The 15,497-nt window shown below is 40.9% G+C and overlaps 1 protein-coding gene across 3 annotated transcripts in view; it reads right to left on the bottom strand.

Moving 5' to 3' along the window:
* Positions 1-15,497, bottom strand: part of ADD3 (adducin 3) — a 90,391-nt gene that overhangs the window by 48,827 nt on the left and 26,067 nt on the right. For 2 of the 3 annotated variants that reach the window (XM_085229040.1, XM_085229042.1), the window contains exon 2: positions 10,701-10,745. The exons of the other annotated variant lie outside the window; for it this stretch is intronic. The gene's annotated coding sequence lies outside the window, so the exon portion shown is untranslated. The remainder of the gene's footprint in view (positions 1-10,700; positions 10,746-15,497) is intronic. 3 annotated transcript variants of the gene reach the window in all.

Genomic DNA, 15,497 nt, shown 5'->3' with positions numbered 1-15,497 from the left:
CCATCTGTAGCAATTAAACAGATCAGTACAGTGGGAAAGGCATTACAACAAAGGTGTGATGACGGAAGGACCGACAGGATAGAAAGGTGCTACAAAAGAAGGGAAGAAGATTGCTCACCCGTATCAGAAGATTCCAGGTTCACAAGGGAAAGCTTCACCAAGAAGGGATCTCCAGAAAGAGATCCTTCCCCAGTGGCAGTCAGCCCTTAAATGAGGTCTAAGAGAGGTGCAGCCAGGCTTCACGCCTTCCGGTCACACAGCTGAATTGCCTTCACCTGCGCTCCCAGGGCTGACCTGATCCTTTCCCCAGGTATTCAATCAGTGGTTCAGGCTGTGACTCAACAGTTCCCATATACCGTCATTAGAGTATTACCATTTTACACAGATCAATGTTGAGAGCTTTTTTCAGTTAATAATTTTTCAAACATTCACAGGTCATCAGCACTTCATCCACAGTCAATGAAATGCAAATCCTCCCTGCTTAGGTGGTAAATATCTGCAAAAAAAATCCCTACAGCAGACAGCCTTGTTGCTTTGCACAACTTTTTACTATTTCAAGGGAGATATCATTGGAACAATTGCATCAAACATCTCTTCTGTTTAATCAGGTATTTTTCTCTCTGTAAAGCTCATTAAATGCATATTTTGTCTTTCAGTTCATGAATTTGTATACGTATGCTAGATTATAAAAAAGAAAAAAAGAAAAGAGGCGTTTCATTCTTACACAGACTTTACATGGAAAAAAATGTAAATCCATTCAGTCTATAAGCAAGGTTAGACATCTTAGGAAGTCTGCATCCATGGAAGATCTGGCACAAACCTAGAATTAGTCCCAAGAATCCTTCTTCTTGAACCTCTGCACCAAACACAAAGACGACACTACAAGACACTACATCTTCTTTGTTTTGTATCCTCTTACCAAGAAGCGAGCATCAGCAATTAAAAAAAACAAAACTAAAAATATCCTGCCTGACTCATGCCATTCACATCTCAAGACAGCAGAAAGCTCAGACTTGGCAGATTTCATAGGGCTGTACTGACCGTGCCACATCCACCACTTGCTAGAAAAGCAAGTTTACCTACATCTTGTGGTCAGGACTTGACCAAAATTCAACAAACATTCGCATCTAAATATAGGTCTGCAGTCACAGACTTAAACCACATACTGGATAGTTAATGCATTCAATATAATACAGTTTACTTCAATCCACTGTTTCTTATGATCTAATTGTTTACTAGCACCCACACATTTTACAAGAAGTTGCACTGTGGTATGCCATATTGTCTCTGGTCATCGAGTTCATATATTTCTCACAAAGACACACGATTGCAGAACAAATAACTGCTTTTTTGCATTTTATGATACTGGCAGTTTCAATTCTGTGAGCTGAAGGAGTGGAAGAGACCCAGCAACCTGCATGTCTGCTGTAAGCTTCAAATGCACCTATCTATTTGATGTACTTGTTCCCTTTTCCACAAGATGTAAGCCCACGTATTTACCAGTTCCATAGTTTTTATTTGTTTGTAATGACACACCAACTCGCCTGCATAGACCGATCTGTGGTACCTTGAATATTTCTGGAATGCTTTTAAGATACTGAAATTGTGTTTGCCTATTTTCATGCCTCTGATTCTAATTTTAAGGAACAGATCGCAGTTGCGAGAGTAGCATTTTCACATGCAGTTACCAGCATTTCACAATGAAACTCACTCTCAAGATTCACCTGTAAAGTTTCTGCATGAAGACCCCTCGGGAAAGGCAGCTTGGATATAAATCATTCAGCTTTCATTTTGCGCCTTATCTTCTCTGAGGCTTTCACACTTGGGCCATCTATCAGCTCTCCAGTCTGTCTGGCAGGATTTCTATTTCTGATGCATTTGAAATGATTTAATATAAGTGATTTATCATAGACTCTTACGTCTTTAGTGATTTTTTTTTTTTTCTCGGAATATATTTAGCCAGACTCATTATATTTTAAAATTTAATTTGCAAGATGCTTTTTTTTCCCTGTCTATTTTCTTTGTTTGGATATAACTTCAACTTTTGAAAAATGTCTCCTTGTTTCTAATGGATTCCTTAACTCTGCTATAAAAACCTCCTTGCCTCTTAACAACAACAAAAAATGAGTAGCAACAATAATAAAAAATGAGTATGTTGTATTCGATACATGGCATATATTTTATCCAACTTTTCATGTGAGGTCTTTAAAGAGATGCAAGGTTCAATTTCCTTATAACAAGCTTCCTTATTTTTATGCAGCACTTCTTTTCTAAATTCAAAACTCTGCTATAGTGAACTTTCTGTCTATTTCTGAAAAGAACTTGAATTGCAGTATATTATGGCTACAGATGCAACATGATACCAAATGTTTGAAACTATATTCTCTACCCAGGTCAGGATAAGCTCCAAGCTGCTGGTTGCACTCAAGAGCACCTCTTTGGTCCAAAATGTTATTCTCATTGTTCTCAATGAGTGATAGGTATTGCAATACCAGTATTTTTCACTGTACAGAATAAGGACTTTAAGTGATGACTGAAATATATTCTCTCTTTCACCTCAGACTTTTTTTCATTGTCCAGAACTTACCAACGCAATCACCTCTGCCTTGAAGTTATGAGATTTCTTCTGACCATCAAATTCTAACAGATGTATGACCTCACTGAAAGACACACGTCACCATCTTTTTCTTCTCACTGGCATCTTATAAAACTTTAGGTAGAAGCAAGCACATATTTGGTGTACCTGTAGACTTCTCCATTCCCGTTGTCTAGCTTGTTATTTGTCCTATCCCAGCCAATTTTTGCTAATTTGGGTCTTTACTGTTTGAGGATTATTTACGATTTCGCTCTTAGAAGACAGGACACACCAAACTCAATAGCTGCCTTCCCTTTTCCCTGGAACTTGAAAATTTGTTTGCAAGCCTTTGTAGCGTCAACTGCCTTCTGCTGACTCCCAGTTGGTTTAGCAGAAGGTCATCCCTCCTTATCAGATCATTTCATTGCAAAAGTTTTTCCTCTTACTCCCAACTGAACAAAAGCCTTTTTTCCACACTTTCTCAACCATGCACCAAAGATGTCTCTCTGCCTCAGCAATAGTTCATCATACATAATACTGGGAACATCTCAGATCACTTCACCAAGGTCTCCCATTTTCTGCCAGTACACATTTTGCTTTTGAAATTCTGTCCTACCTGCATTGCTTGTCCCTGAATCCTTCCCAGAACTTCAAAAAGAACACATCTAAGCAGAAGATCTGAAGCCTACGATCATGGCAGCCACTGTATTTTTTCCAAGTACACTTGATAACCACCTCACCTGCTAGAGTCTGACCTATCCTATGGGATTTGCCAGTTACTCTGCTTCTGCCTAAATTGTTTGTCCCAATTACATATGTTAGTTGTAACTGCAATGGAAAACAGAAGCACTGGGGCACAAGTGGCAAAGAGCTGCAGGGTGCCACTTCATCCACAGGTTGAGTGTTTTTGCAATAAATCTGTCTATTTAGTGGAGACATCCAATTTTCAAAGCTCTAGTTTAGTCCAGAACCTCTTTACCCTTGCCACACTGATTGTAAATAGTAATTTAAAGTCACCATCATTACATGATTCCAGCTGCATTTCTGTAAATTATGAGCTCAAGCCCAATGGCTAGGGATTAAGGGAGATACCCATACCAGTGTGCTTTTGCAATGATCCAAATGTTTAGGGATAAGCAAACTAATTATAAGATGTGAAATTTAGATATGGTCACTGAAGGATGAAATTACCACTGACAAAAAGGACATATTAAATGTTTTCCTGTGTATTTCTGCTTTGGAGAAACAATTGCTGTTGTGTTCACTGTAAAGATGACAAGGTCAACTTTACTAGAACTACCAAGATCTTGATGAAATAAATTCATGAAAATACCTTAATGTACAGTCTACAGTTCCAAAAGAGCTGAAAGAAGACTGTTTTGACTTCAACAGCTTATTGGAAAACGACAAGTTAAAGAAATAAAATTTAAAATAACACTGATCAGCTAAAGTATGTAAGATTTTCAGCCTTCTTCTCATGAAGCATTTCAGTCTACTAAAAATATTAGCATTGCATTCACCTCTTTGCACTGACCGGTCCATCCACAAAATGCCAGCACCATTTAAGTAGCTACAGCATCCTATTATACTCATTATGTGAAAATCTCAAAGCTATGCACAACTAATCAAAAAATTTACACCTCTTATCAACTCTTGGATTTTAATCTGGAAAATCCGTGTGGGCACAATAGTTCATGCATCAGGCATGGAAATGTCTTAAGAAACCATCAATTAGTTGTAGTGAACCAATGAAAAACACTTTCTGACACTAGGAAAGGCAAGAGGCTGCCATGGGAGCTGCAGTGTTCAGTTCCCTGCCAGCCATGCAAACTAAATCTGATCTCAAACCCCTGCTTTGACTTAATTCAAACTAAATTTACAGCCTGTGTCAAGTATAATGCTTCTCTACATATCTTTGCAGTTAAAGATGAAGTAAACTGATAATAAATAGATTTGATGCAGCAATCATCATTCGCCAAATTGCGTAGTTGTGCTAACATTAATTCAGAATACTTAAAAATCAATGGGTCTAATTGCAGTTAACTCCCAATGCCTGCACAGATGAACTTCACACTGAAGTGTTTGACATGGAACCCTGTGTATGCTTCTCTATGTTGAGGTGCTGACACTAGGAATAGCAGCAAATCTTGTCCACTGAAAATGACTCCCCATTGCAGACAGAGCATAAAGAAATCAGATTCACTTTACATTAGAGGTATTTTTCCCTCCACCCTCCCCCTTCACCGAGACTCTCATCAGCTTAAAGATAACAGCACACAAATCCCACTTCCTAGCACCTCATGCTGATAACAAACAGACTACAGCTGTGGCAAAACTCAGCTGACAGCACTGGCACTTTAGGAGCAGAAATCAGAGCTCAAACCACTTGACTGACACTGCTTTAACGTGACGTACTAAGATAGACAACTGAACCAAAACTAGTTCGGTGTTTAGCAAAGTTAAACACAGTTTTGTCTCTGTGAAGAACTGCTGCTCATTAGCAGAATGACAAAGCCATCGTGTTACTACAACTGAACTGTGAGGAAGTAAGCCCAGCTTCAGCAGAGGAGAAACAAAAAGCTGTGTGTTTATGAAACTGACTTTCTAAATATCAACATTTGCTAAGGAGGTCACCATTACAAAATACAGTGCAATGCGTGGAGGGAAAAGAATAATCCTAAAAAGACAGGATGTTGTTGAAATTATTAAATCAGTATCGAGTGGATGGGAGTTTTGAGGCTTATAATTGTTTTGGAAAAAGTTCAACTTTTAAACAGTCATTTTTCATTCACTCCACTCAGCTTATGAATAGAGCCAAACCAGACTGGGCTGGAAAAAAAACAACCTAACAATCTCCACTGCAAGTCACAATGATGAGCTGATACATATCTAGCTACATTTTTTATGCTCATAAAGATATGGTAGTTTTATGTCATCAAGCACAGGCTTGCTCTTGAACTAAGAAATAATTTAAAAGATAAGCACAGTGTGGTGCAGACAGGGTGACACATTTCAATTTCACTCATAGGGATAATCCTGGCAACACTGAATGATTTTTGCCTTTCAGAAACAGTATTTAATTCTAAACTAGATCCGTTCTCTTGTAGTTGTAAGCTTACTGATTTAATATATGACAGTCTGAAATTTTAAATGAGCATTTCCAGCTTCAATTCCAACATCTTAAAGTAATAGCTGAAAATCTGATGAGCATATCACAAGCTAGTGAATAATTACATCACCTCATTTTTCCAGAGCTGGTCTTCGTTAATTCATAATTAATGGAATGAGATAACACAATCTGCACTACTAACTTTTAACAGTCTGTTCGTGTCAACTGAGAAAGCTGAAAACCGACAAATTTTTGTTGTTTGGTGCAATCCAGAGCTCCACTGCTTCCCTCCCACTGCTCGGCTGCATTCCCTCCCCAAAATTCCCTCTGGAAATGACAACAAAGCTCCTCCAACCCCAGTGCAGTCAGAGACTTTCCATTCATTCTGTCCTCTTCCTCCTCCCACTTAGCATGAAACTGCTTTATCGCACAGCCCAAGGAATTTGCCAGCGAATGCGATATAGAAACTTGCCTGCTGGCAGACAACCGTTTCCACAACAGTGGCATAGGAAAGGGAAGGGGAAAAGAGCAGTGAGTCTTCCAGTGCTCTTCAATACCTTCCAGGCACTTGCGGAAAAACAGGGCAGCACCCAAGATTCAGGATTTAAACTTCATGAAAAAAATGTCTTTGAAAGATATATTGTCTTTTTTTTCCTAAATCCAAACAAGAACAGTAACTACAGAAATTCTGCACAAGCCCTGGGATCATCTATTAACAGTTTATAAAGTTGCATGAACTTGGTTAAGCCTTTCTTGAGACAGTGGATCACAGAAGGAGCAGCAATTCTAGCAGTATCCCAAGATAATGTCTTTCATTTTACTTTGAAAGCCTCCTCATCCTCCACTAAGCTCTCCTCTTACAGTTTTCCATGGTGATGAGAAAAGAGGTGCGAGGGATCAAGTTTAGTCTGGTCCTGCCAGAGCAGCTTTGGTTTTGGCTCTCTTGAGATGGAACAATCATGGCTTGGTGCTGAAGGCACAAAGAGCCAGGTCCTACTTTTTAATTGCAACCCATGCCAAAAATGTTTCTCACAAACCTAAACCACACAACATTGTCATATGTGTAATAAAGCAACAGGAGGTACAAACAAAGAAGTGCTTTTTCAGGAGAAAGGCAACAACTGTAGAAACAAACAGGATCTCCTTTTGTCTTTTTTATGTTCTCTTTGATTACTTTAGCTTGCGCAATATATATCTCACATCGCGTTTCATTTGTTTATGAGTATCTGGGCAGAGCTCCAGTGCTTTGATGCAACTGGTCACAGTGCACAGCCGGGTTCAGTGCAGGCACCAGCACCAGCACAGCTCATGGCTGCAGCCAGCCTAGCAAGAGCTCCAGAAAGTTTCTTCACCTGAACAGGCAAGCATGCCAACAAATGAGGAACACTAATTCCAGAGAGGTACAGAAAAATACAACTGTCCTCATGCTACGTACAGCTCTTCTTTTCCAAAGTGAAAAAGAATGCTGAGTGCAGACAGAGCATGAACAAACATTACTGTCCGCGTTTACAAATATTTAGTGAAAAGGTTAATTTGAAGAATGAGAGACTTTCTTGACCTGAAACTTCTCATGCTAGTGAAAAAAAGCTTCAACCTGATCCACAGCAGAGAATGAGGCATCAGATTACACCATTATTTTATGCAATGTGCATGAGCCGAGATGCATGCTTAATTTTGTTTTTGTTAGTGGACTGCGAGTCCAATTTATTTTCACGAATATTTACTGGGAACAGGCCTCTCAGGCAGAAATACATTTGAATTCCATATCCTGCTTTGCTATTCATGTAGATGTGACTATCAAGTCTTTGATGGGTGAAGAGTGCTACCTGGGCAGTTAAAATGGCCCAGATTAAAAAGCTGACTGAAAGAAGAAAGCTGTGCATGAGGCTCAGGGCTCCACGGGGACAAGGAAGTCACGTTCAGCAAGATCCCAGGCCTCAGATCCTAAAGAACGGTCACAGCTGGTAACTGATGGAAAGGGAAGGATGAGCTTTTTGTGCTTGCCTGAAATGGCATATATCCAGGAGTAAATACTAATTTCCTATTGCTAGAGCCTGGGACGGAGTGAAGTTAAATGGATTTTGAGTCAGTGGTCATCACAATTGCTGGCCTGGAAGGGTGAGGGTTGGTAGGAAAATAGAGATCTACACGTTGTGTAAGAGACAGACGTGTTGAAAGATGTGTTGGGTGGAAAAAAAAATAAATCACACAAGTGCTTGCTTAAAATAGCCCCACAAGCACCAGCTCATCCCCATATGGGCTCCAAAGGCCCAGGGCTCCATAGCTCAAAGCAGCCTGGCAAGAGGCACGACCTTCACCTGCAGCAGCATGGTCACCCTGTAATGGAACCTGAACCACACGAGCACTAGCAGGATAGCCTATTCACGCTCTGAGTAGGACAGAGGCAAAAAGCTTGGTCAGTTCAGACACTGGTAAAATACAAAAATACTTTGGTAGCTGCCTCAGTCTGCCCTACTGTGACCTTGTCCTCTGTGCTACGTGTAACGTGTTTAAAACTTCAATTTCTAGCAAAGTTAGTAACGTCACCTGGAGCTTAGAAGCACGCTGCATCCAAGAGGGACATCACCCACTGCTCTCAAAAAGCATAAGCCCCCACAGCATCGCAAGCACCTCTTGACAGGGGCTCTGCAGGCAGAAGAGAGGTGGACACAACTGGCCCCACAGCTCAGGATCAGCACAATTTTATCTAAGCAGGCTCAATGCTTCTGGGTAATGCCTCTCTGCACTTTAGAGCAGGGCTGAACTTTTTTTTCTCTCCCTTTAAATCAGTTTAGGCAAGAAATTTGGACACAGACTTACATTCATCTTCCATCTGACTGTATTTTTGAACCATTTGCTTTCAGCCTGATCCTCAAACAAGGCAGGAAAGAAGAGGCTGCAGTTTAGCCGCATTCTCCCATTTTTATAATGTGATGCAGAGGCCTGATGTGAGTGAGCAAACCCAAGCCCTCAGGTTACATTCTTCTGCATCTACCACCTTGCCTTTCATGCGAGCCCTGTTCATAATAAAGGGATCAGAGGCCGTCCTCAGGCAGCCCCTCTTTTTGAAGACAAACCCCAGCTTCGTTTAATGGAAAAGCCCTCTCAGTGCAGACCTTTGCCAAACAGCGCAGCAGGTTTAAACAATTACGCAAGACAGTGGATTTGGATTCCAGGCTCCTCTTGCTCAGCCTCCAGCTTTAAAAATAATATTTTTCTTTCTGCGAGGGCGCTCCTGAAGTAAATGCTCCAAACAGTGACAATCCAAAAGGCATTGTGGAAAAAAAGTCAAAGCTTACACAGTGTACCACGCGTCATTAATAGAGAATCTCTTCCAACACTGAAAAATTGAAAATTTCTTTTCAGCATGTGTGAATCAAAGAAAGACTTTAGTGAATCCTGACAGTTTCAGACAGAAGGGAATCAAAGCTCTTGGGATACATTACACAAATGAGCAATTGCAAAGGGGGGAGAAGGATCCTATGGTTTCTTCTAACACGGAGCGATTAGTGGTGTTTTCTTAAACGGCTGGGAAAGTCTGCAGCCTGGAGCCAGCCACATGTTACTTATCAATGTTTCAGAGCAGGGCAAGTAAGAAAGGCCATGTCTGGTTCCTTTTCCAATAGGGAAAAATCTCTTTTGAAGTTTTTTTGAGGGACCGATGGGGGAGAAAGTGTCAGGAAAAGGATCTGACAGGTTTTGCGCAGTCAGGATCAAGACGATGTCTGGAGTAAAATCTCCTGTCTAAATTGGGCGAGGAGATAGAAACCTCTCCTTCAGCACCAACATGCCAGATAAAAACGTCTGAGGCTCACTTCTATCTCTTTTCCAGTTGCACACAAATTCCTTCCCTAATGTTCTTCCAGCTTTTGTCTTGCAGGGAGTAAGTAACATGCCTGCAGCCTGAGCAGACAGGCGGACGTATGCTGGCACGGTGAGCACCCTAGGCACTTTAGAAGACATAGCTTTAATGGGGGAAGAGAGCAACTAAACCAAAGCCAAACAGCTAAGGAATCGCTCTGCTCCTTGAAAAGAAAGGCACCGCCGATGGACACACCACTGCTAACTTCATCGCTTCACATGGGACAAAATTCCTCTTCTGTATTGCCATTTCTGTGCAATCAGCTAAGTGGAGAAGTACTGCAACACCTGCTGTGTCAGTGTCAATACCCTCTGCCAGGCAGAGCCGGACACTCTGCATTTTTAGCAGTGCTGAAGGCTGCTCTGCCCTTCTTTCACCTTCCCACCCTCTGCAGATGCCATTCAAAAGGAAAACACCTATTATTTTTTTCTCTTCACAAAGCTAAAACAAATCCTTGGTGTAAACAATCTCTAAGAGATGTGTTAAAAGTTTGGGAGACTACTTCTGTATGACCCTTACTCTTGCCTGTAAGATTTGGCATTTGCAAGGTATGTAGAAGAACTTACATGCTAACTCAATATACAGTCAGTGGACATAGGCAACTTTGCTGTACTCTACCCCCTCCTATTAAAGCAGTTTCTCCTTCATACATATGATTTTATTTAGGGAGATGGAGTTCAATAATTAACATTTGCTACAGCTCTGCCTGTCCCTCCTACCTTCCCCTTCCCTCTCAAACAAAACAAAACAAAACAAAACCCCACAAAAAAAACAACAGAGTGGCAAACAAAAGAGATAAACCTTCCCCAGTTCATCAAAATACATAAAAATAAAAAAAGTTCAAGCAATGCTTTGGCTTACCTGGGCTGGTGCTTACCTCAGCTGTAAGCACTGAGCCATACAGGTGGGCAGCACCAGCACATGCTCCTGTACTTATCCCAGAGTTAATGCACTATTTCTTCCCCACAGAAGTATTTTACACAACCTTAGCGACATCAAAACGTGCAGATAAAAACCACAACTACTTTAATAAGACTGCCTTAAAGTGGCAGTCTGCTAGCTCAGCCAACTCCCAGACCCCCAGTTAAAATCATTACACCAAAAGACCAGCGAGACCACAGCCAAGAATTCAGGTAATAAAGTGCTTTAGGTACCTTGATTTTTTCCACAGCTCTCCTTGCTCTATTAATGTAGTTGACCTGTAAAGCAGAAGAAAGAGATTACTGACTTCTGGAAGGCTTTTCAGTATTACTGGAATATACTATACACTTAAAACGTAAAGCAGAATTCACACAACGTTAGGTTTCTTGAACCCTTTTTGGACTATTTCATTGAATTACTTTGATACTATACAGTGCATTCTTCATACTAAAAAAAAAACAAACACAGCACAGGGAAGCCTCAAGGAGCTCCTGGGTAGAAATCCAGCCACTCTGCCTTGCACACACCAGGTTGCAAACAGAAACAAAATCCAGCTACCTGCTGAATGCTTGCAATAGGGCATAGCCACCACAGCCCCTCTCCTCGCCTCTCGGAAGTTGAACATCAGAGGAGCACAGCTCCCACTGCACTGCTGAGCTAACTCTGACCAGGGCAGGAGTGAAAAATAAGGGGAACACAATACCTCTCTTTGAAGGCCGACAACTACATAGCCCTTGGTATGACAAGTTCATAAGGCAACAACTGCCTTTCACTGACCCCCTCCCACCACTGAGCAGCTATGGGTTCTCCTCTCGCCTTCATCTTTTAACATGAAAGTAAAACGCGTAAATAAAATAGCAATTGATCACTTCCATCATCTTTTGTCTTCTCTGTCTCTGAGCACAAATTATCTTCAGTTGAACCCAAGAAAATCCATTTCCATCATCTTCCCTTTTCCCTCATCCACTTCTCTGAGGAAAAGAAATTTCCTGGTGGACAGAGGCCAGACTCCTGGATGCATCCATGCATTAAAAATAAAAAAACAAATAAATGTATCATGATTTTTTTTTTTTTAAGACTTATATGTTGCAAAGTAGACATTATATGCATGGTGAAAACACTGAGATTCATCTATCCATCAGGGACTCGTGCTGCTTCTTTCCAAACTGTGACCATTTATATTCATTGAGTTTTAATGCTACTTCAGCCACCATCAGCTGTCTGTTGTTACTCTTGCTTGACTTCAGTACACTACCCTCAAGCATTACTGGTCTTGTCAGCATATACAAATATTTCAAAATAACAGAGAGCTGTTGGAGAGGGTCCAGAGGAGGGCCAGGAAGATGATCAGGGGACTGGAGCACCTCCCCCATGAGGACAGGCTGAGGGAGCTGGGCTTGTTCAGGCTGGAGAAAAGAAGGCTGTGAGGTGACCTCATTGCAGCCTTTCAATACCCAAAGGGAGCCTACAAACAGGAGGGGAATCAACTCTTTGAAAAGTTTGATAACTGCAGGACAAGGGGAAATGGTTTTAAGTTGAGGGAGGGAAGATTTAGGTTGGATGTTGGGGGAAATTCTTTACAGAGAGAGTGATGAGGTGCTGGAACAGCTGCCCAGAGAGGCTGTGGATGCCCCGTCCCTGGAGGTGTTCAAGGCCAGAGTGGATGGGGCTCTGGGCAGCCTGGTCTAGTATCAAATGGGGAGGTTGGTGGCCCTGCATGTGGCAGGGGATTGGAGATTCATGATCCTTGAGGTCCCTTTCAACCCTGGCCATTCTGTGATTCTGAGATTCTGTGATTCAGAAGGTTCAAAATTTTAGCACATTGGCTATCCCATTCTTCATTACAAGTCGGAGTTTCAACTACAATGAACTGACTTCCGAAAAAAAATTAAAAAATCAACATGCACAAAAAGTAACTAGAATTACACAAAACTAATGTGTGACAATTGTCAAAAGATACTCCAAAACAAAAAAAGTTCTCCACAAGAGTCAAAATGAAATATTATTGCATGTGTGCTCAGTCTGCTTTCCCCTGAGTTATTGTGTTAAACAAAGTCCTTGCAATTGAACGTTACAATAAATACAGCACTGTTTTCAACAAGTGTGTACTTCAGCATGAAGGATGTTTTATATTCAGCATCACCAGTACAGGTGCACAGCCAGAGCACGATTCCCCTCGCTTCAGACACAACAGGAACACAGCCTGGGGCCAGGAGCTCCCTGCAGGGCCGGGGCACATTTGCACACTGGCAGAGCTCACAAAGCAGAGGTGCTGGCTGGGGAGGCAATGGGATGGGACCATTGGCACCAACACACCGTGTTGAGCTGGAGTGCTCTGCAGCAGCAGGAATTTAAACATGTAAACGTGACTATTTATTCTCAGTGTGAGTACGGTTTATTTTTCACCTACTTCACACTGCCTGCGATAAGGGAATGCTATTTCTATGCCAGTCCTTGATCAGTTATTTTAAGCATAGCCAAGGCCTGGTTTTGCAAGCTGGCTGCTACTGTTTCTAGAGGGCTGTGGGTGACCACCCTTCTGTATAAAAATTTAATGTTCTCCACAGTGCTGTCAAGCCCAGGGCCCAACAACAGAAAATCCACCCAACAATGATGAAATTACCTCGACATTTGGTGCCATGTCCTAATTCAGCTTAACTGGCCTGAGCCCACTCCTTCTACCCTTCAGGAGGGTAAGAAAACTTTTGGTTTCACTGAGCTTAGCACTGCACATAGCCTTCATTCACTGTGGTAATATTAATTAAATGCCTCTACAGCCTAAATGAAATCGTATATCTAATAATGAAGGATAAAGATGTTATCAAGAATGGGAAAAAGATATGAAAAGGACTAATAGTCACATAGTAAATATTCAGCTCAAAGCCAGCTTTCAGTTCAGGGAAAATAACAGAAAGAAATTCTTGGATGAAGAACTAGGAAGAGAAATTGACTTTAACTCAAGATGTGGCAGCAATAAGACAAATACTGAACATGAGCAGCTCTGAAAAATTGGAATACATACGAATTAATGCATATGTCAGAAATCAGGCATATTACACAAATCCTGACAATACAGGAAAGTAAAAATTAAATGTTAGAAGCCTTCAGCCTACAGGACAAAAGGATTTGTGTGTCAGAGATACCATTTCACTTCTTGAGAGTTTAGTGAAAGCCTCTTGGTTATTTAAGAGTTTTCCCCAGCCACTCAGAAGTATTGTTTTAGAGCTGCATCCAGAAACCATGAGTAATCACTATGATGGATAGTAAAGGAACTGATGGGATATCCCAGAGAACCACCCTTTGAAACAAAAATATAACCTTCAGCTACTCATATTATAATGGTTGATCAGTGTATGTTAAGAAAATACACTTCTGGTTTAAGTCCAAACCTTGAGTATAAAAAGCAAGGCCCTGGTAAATATTTAAGGGAATTCTGAGTTCTGAACTAGAGAGGGCAATTTTTATTTTTTATTTTTATTTTGTTGTTGTTGTTGTTGTTAAATCACAAACCAAACCATCAGAAGATTGTGCAATTCTAGAAAAGCCCTTAAGGAAACAATTGGGAATTTTTCATAACATGGTATTTCCTTATACCACTGACCACAGGAATGCAAACAGTTCCACCAAACAGAGATTTTTTCATTGGAAACAAGTGACAATCTAACTGTGTTTCCATCTTTTCCACTCTGAGCTCTCAGCACACAAAACAGATTATATGATAGGATACAAAAACGTAATACAAACACCATCAGGGCCACGAGATTTCTTTACTAAAACTCAGCACCTGAGAGGCTTTATAACAATATACTTCTGAAGGGTTAGAGAGAATTACTGACCATGTTTGTCTAATCAATTATTATTTTTACTGTGAGTCCTACTCCTTTGTCAGATTTTCCCAAAACACTGTTAGCACCTCTATCAGTCAGAAACACCAAACCTCAACCAAAACACAGTAAAATCAGTAAAAAGACTAAATCACACAGCTTTCCTGGCAATGCTATTAAGGAGCACTGCCATGAAAACACAGGTTGTTACTCACCTTGAGAAGTGGAGTACTACACTACTACTGATCATATACCCCTTGCACCCCATACAACGTCATCCCCTATTAGTCTAATTAATAGATTTCCTCTCCAGCTTCTCAGTTTGCAGTTATTTTGGCAATGACTATCAACACTATAAATCATCCCTGAAGGAAGCCCCAATAAAAAGCACACAGGAATGGGCAATGGCCCTCCTAGTATTGGAAACCTACTGGCATTTGGATGCTGGCATGATGAGAATAAGCACCAGGGACACCTAAGGGAAAGGCAAGACAGGTCTCATGACAGCTAATTAACAGTCACTCTATCATGGAAAAAGCAATTTACACCCTGTGCTGAGCTTCATGCAGGGAAGAGAGAAAAAGAAGAAATGAACATAATGAATGGTTAAACTGTACAGCATCATCAGGATTCAGAAAGGTAGCAGGAATGCAAGGAGGTACATCTCATCAGCACACTGACAAATTTCTGTCATCACAAATTTGCAACTCAATTAACACAAGATTTTAATCAGGGCTATAACTGAACTTAATTCTTTCCACTGCAGCTGAAGGAAAGCAAGTGGAACAAGTCATAAAAACAGAACAAAACCAAAGCGTGCTTCAAAGAGACCGCATTAATATCAGAAGGAAAAAATACCCAACAAAAAAAAACAAAACAAACAAAACCCATGAAAGACAGAAAACTTTACATATTTAGTGTGTCAGACAAAGTCAAGAACTTTGGATGGTAAGAAGACAGACAAATGTCTTAACTACAGAGACGTTAGAAGAATTTCCTTGTGTGGGAGGCTGTTGACAATCTATGGCAGAGGGATTATTACACCGGTAGTCAAGGAAACCACTCTTAGAATTAGAAGATTGGAAATTTTGGAATGCTCCATTTTGGAGTGAACAGAACATGGAAAAAATTGCTCCATGATCCTCAGAAAGGAGGCTGGGATATGGCTCTGGCCTCCCACGCAGCCTTCAGGGCCAGGGAAGACAT

This window comes from Meleagris gallopavo, chromosome 8 (assembly GCF_905368555.1).
Source record: "Meleagris gallopavo chromosome 8, MGAL_WU_HG_1.1, whole genome shotgun sequence".
Classification (NCBI taxonomy): domain Eukaryota; kingdom Metazoa; phylum Chordata; class Aves; order Galliformes; family Phasianidae; genus Meleagris; species Meleagris gallopavo.
This window is presented reverse-complemented; position numbering and strand designations above follow the sequence as displayed.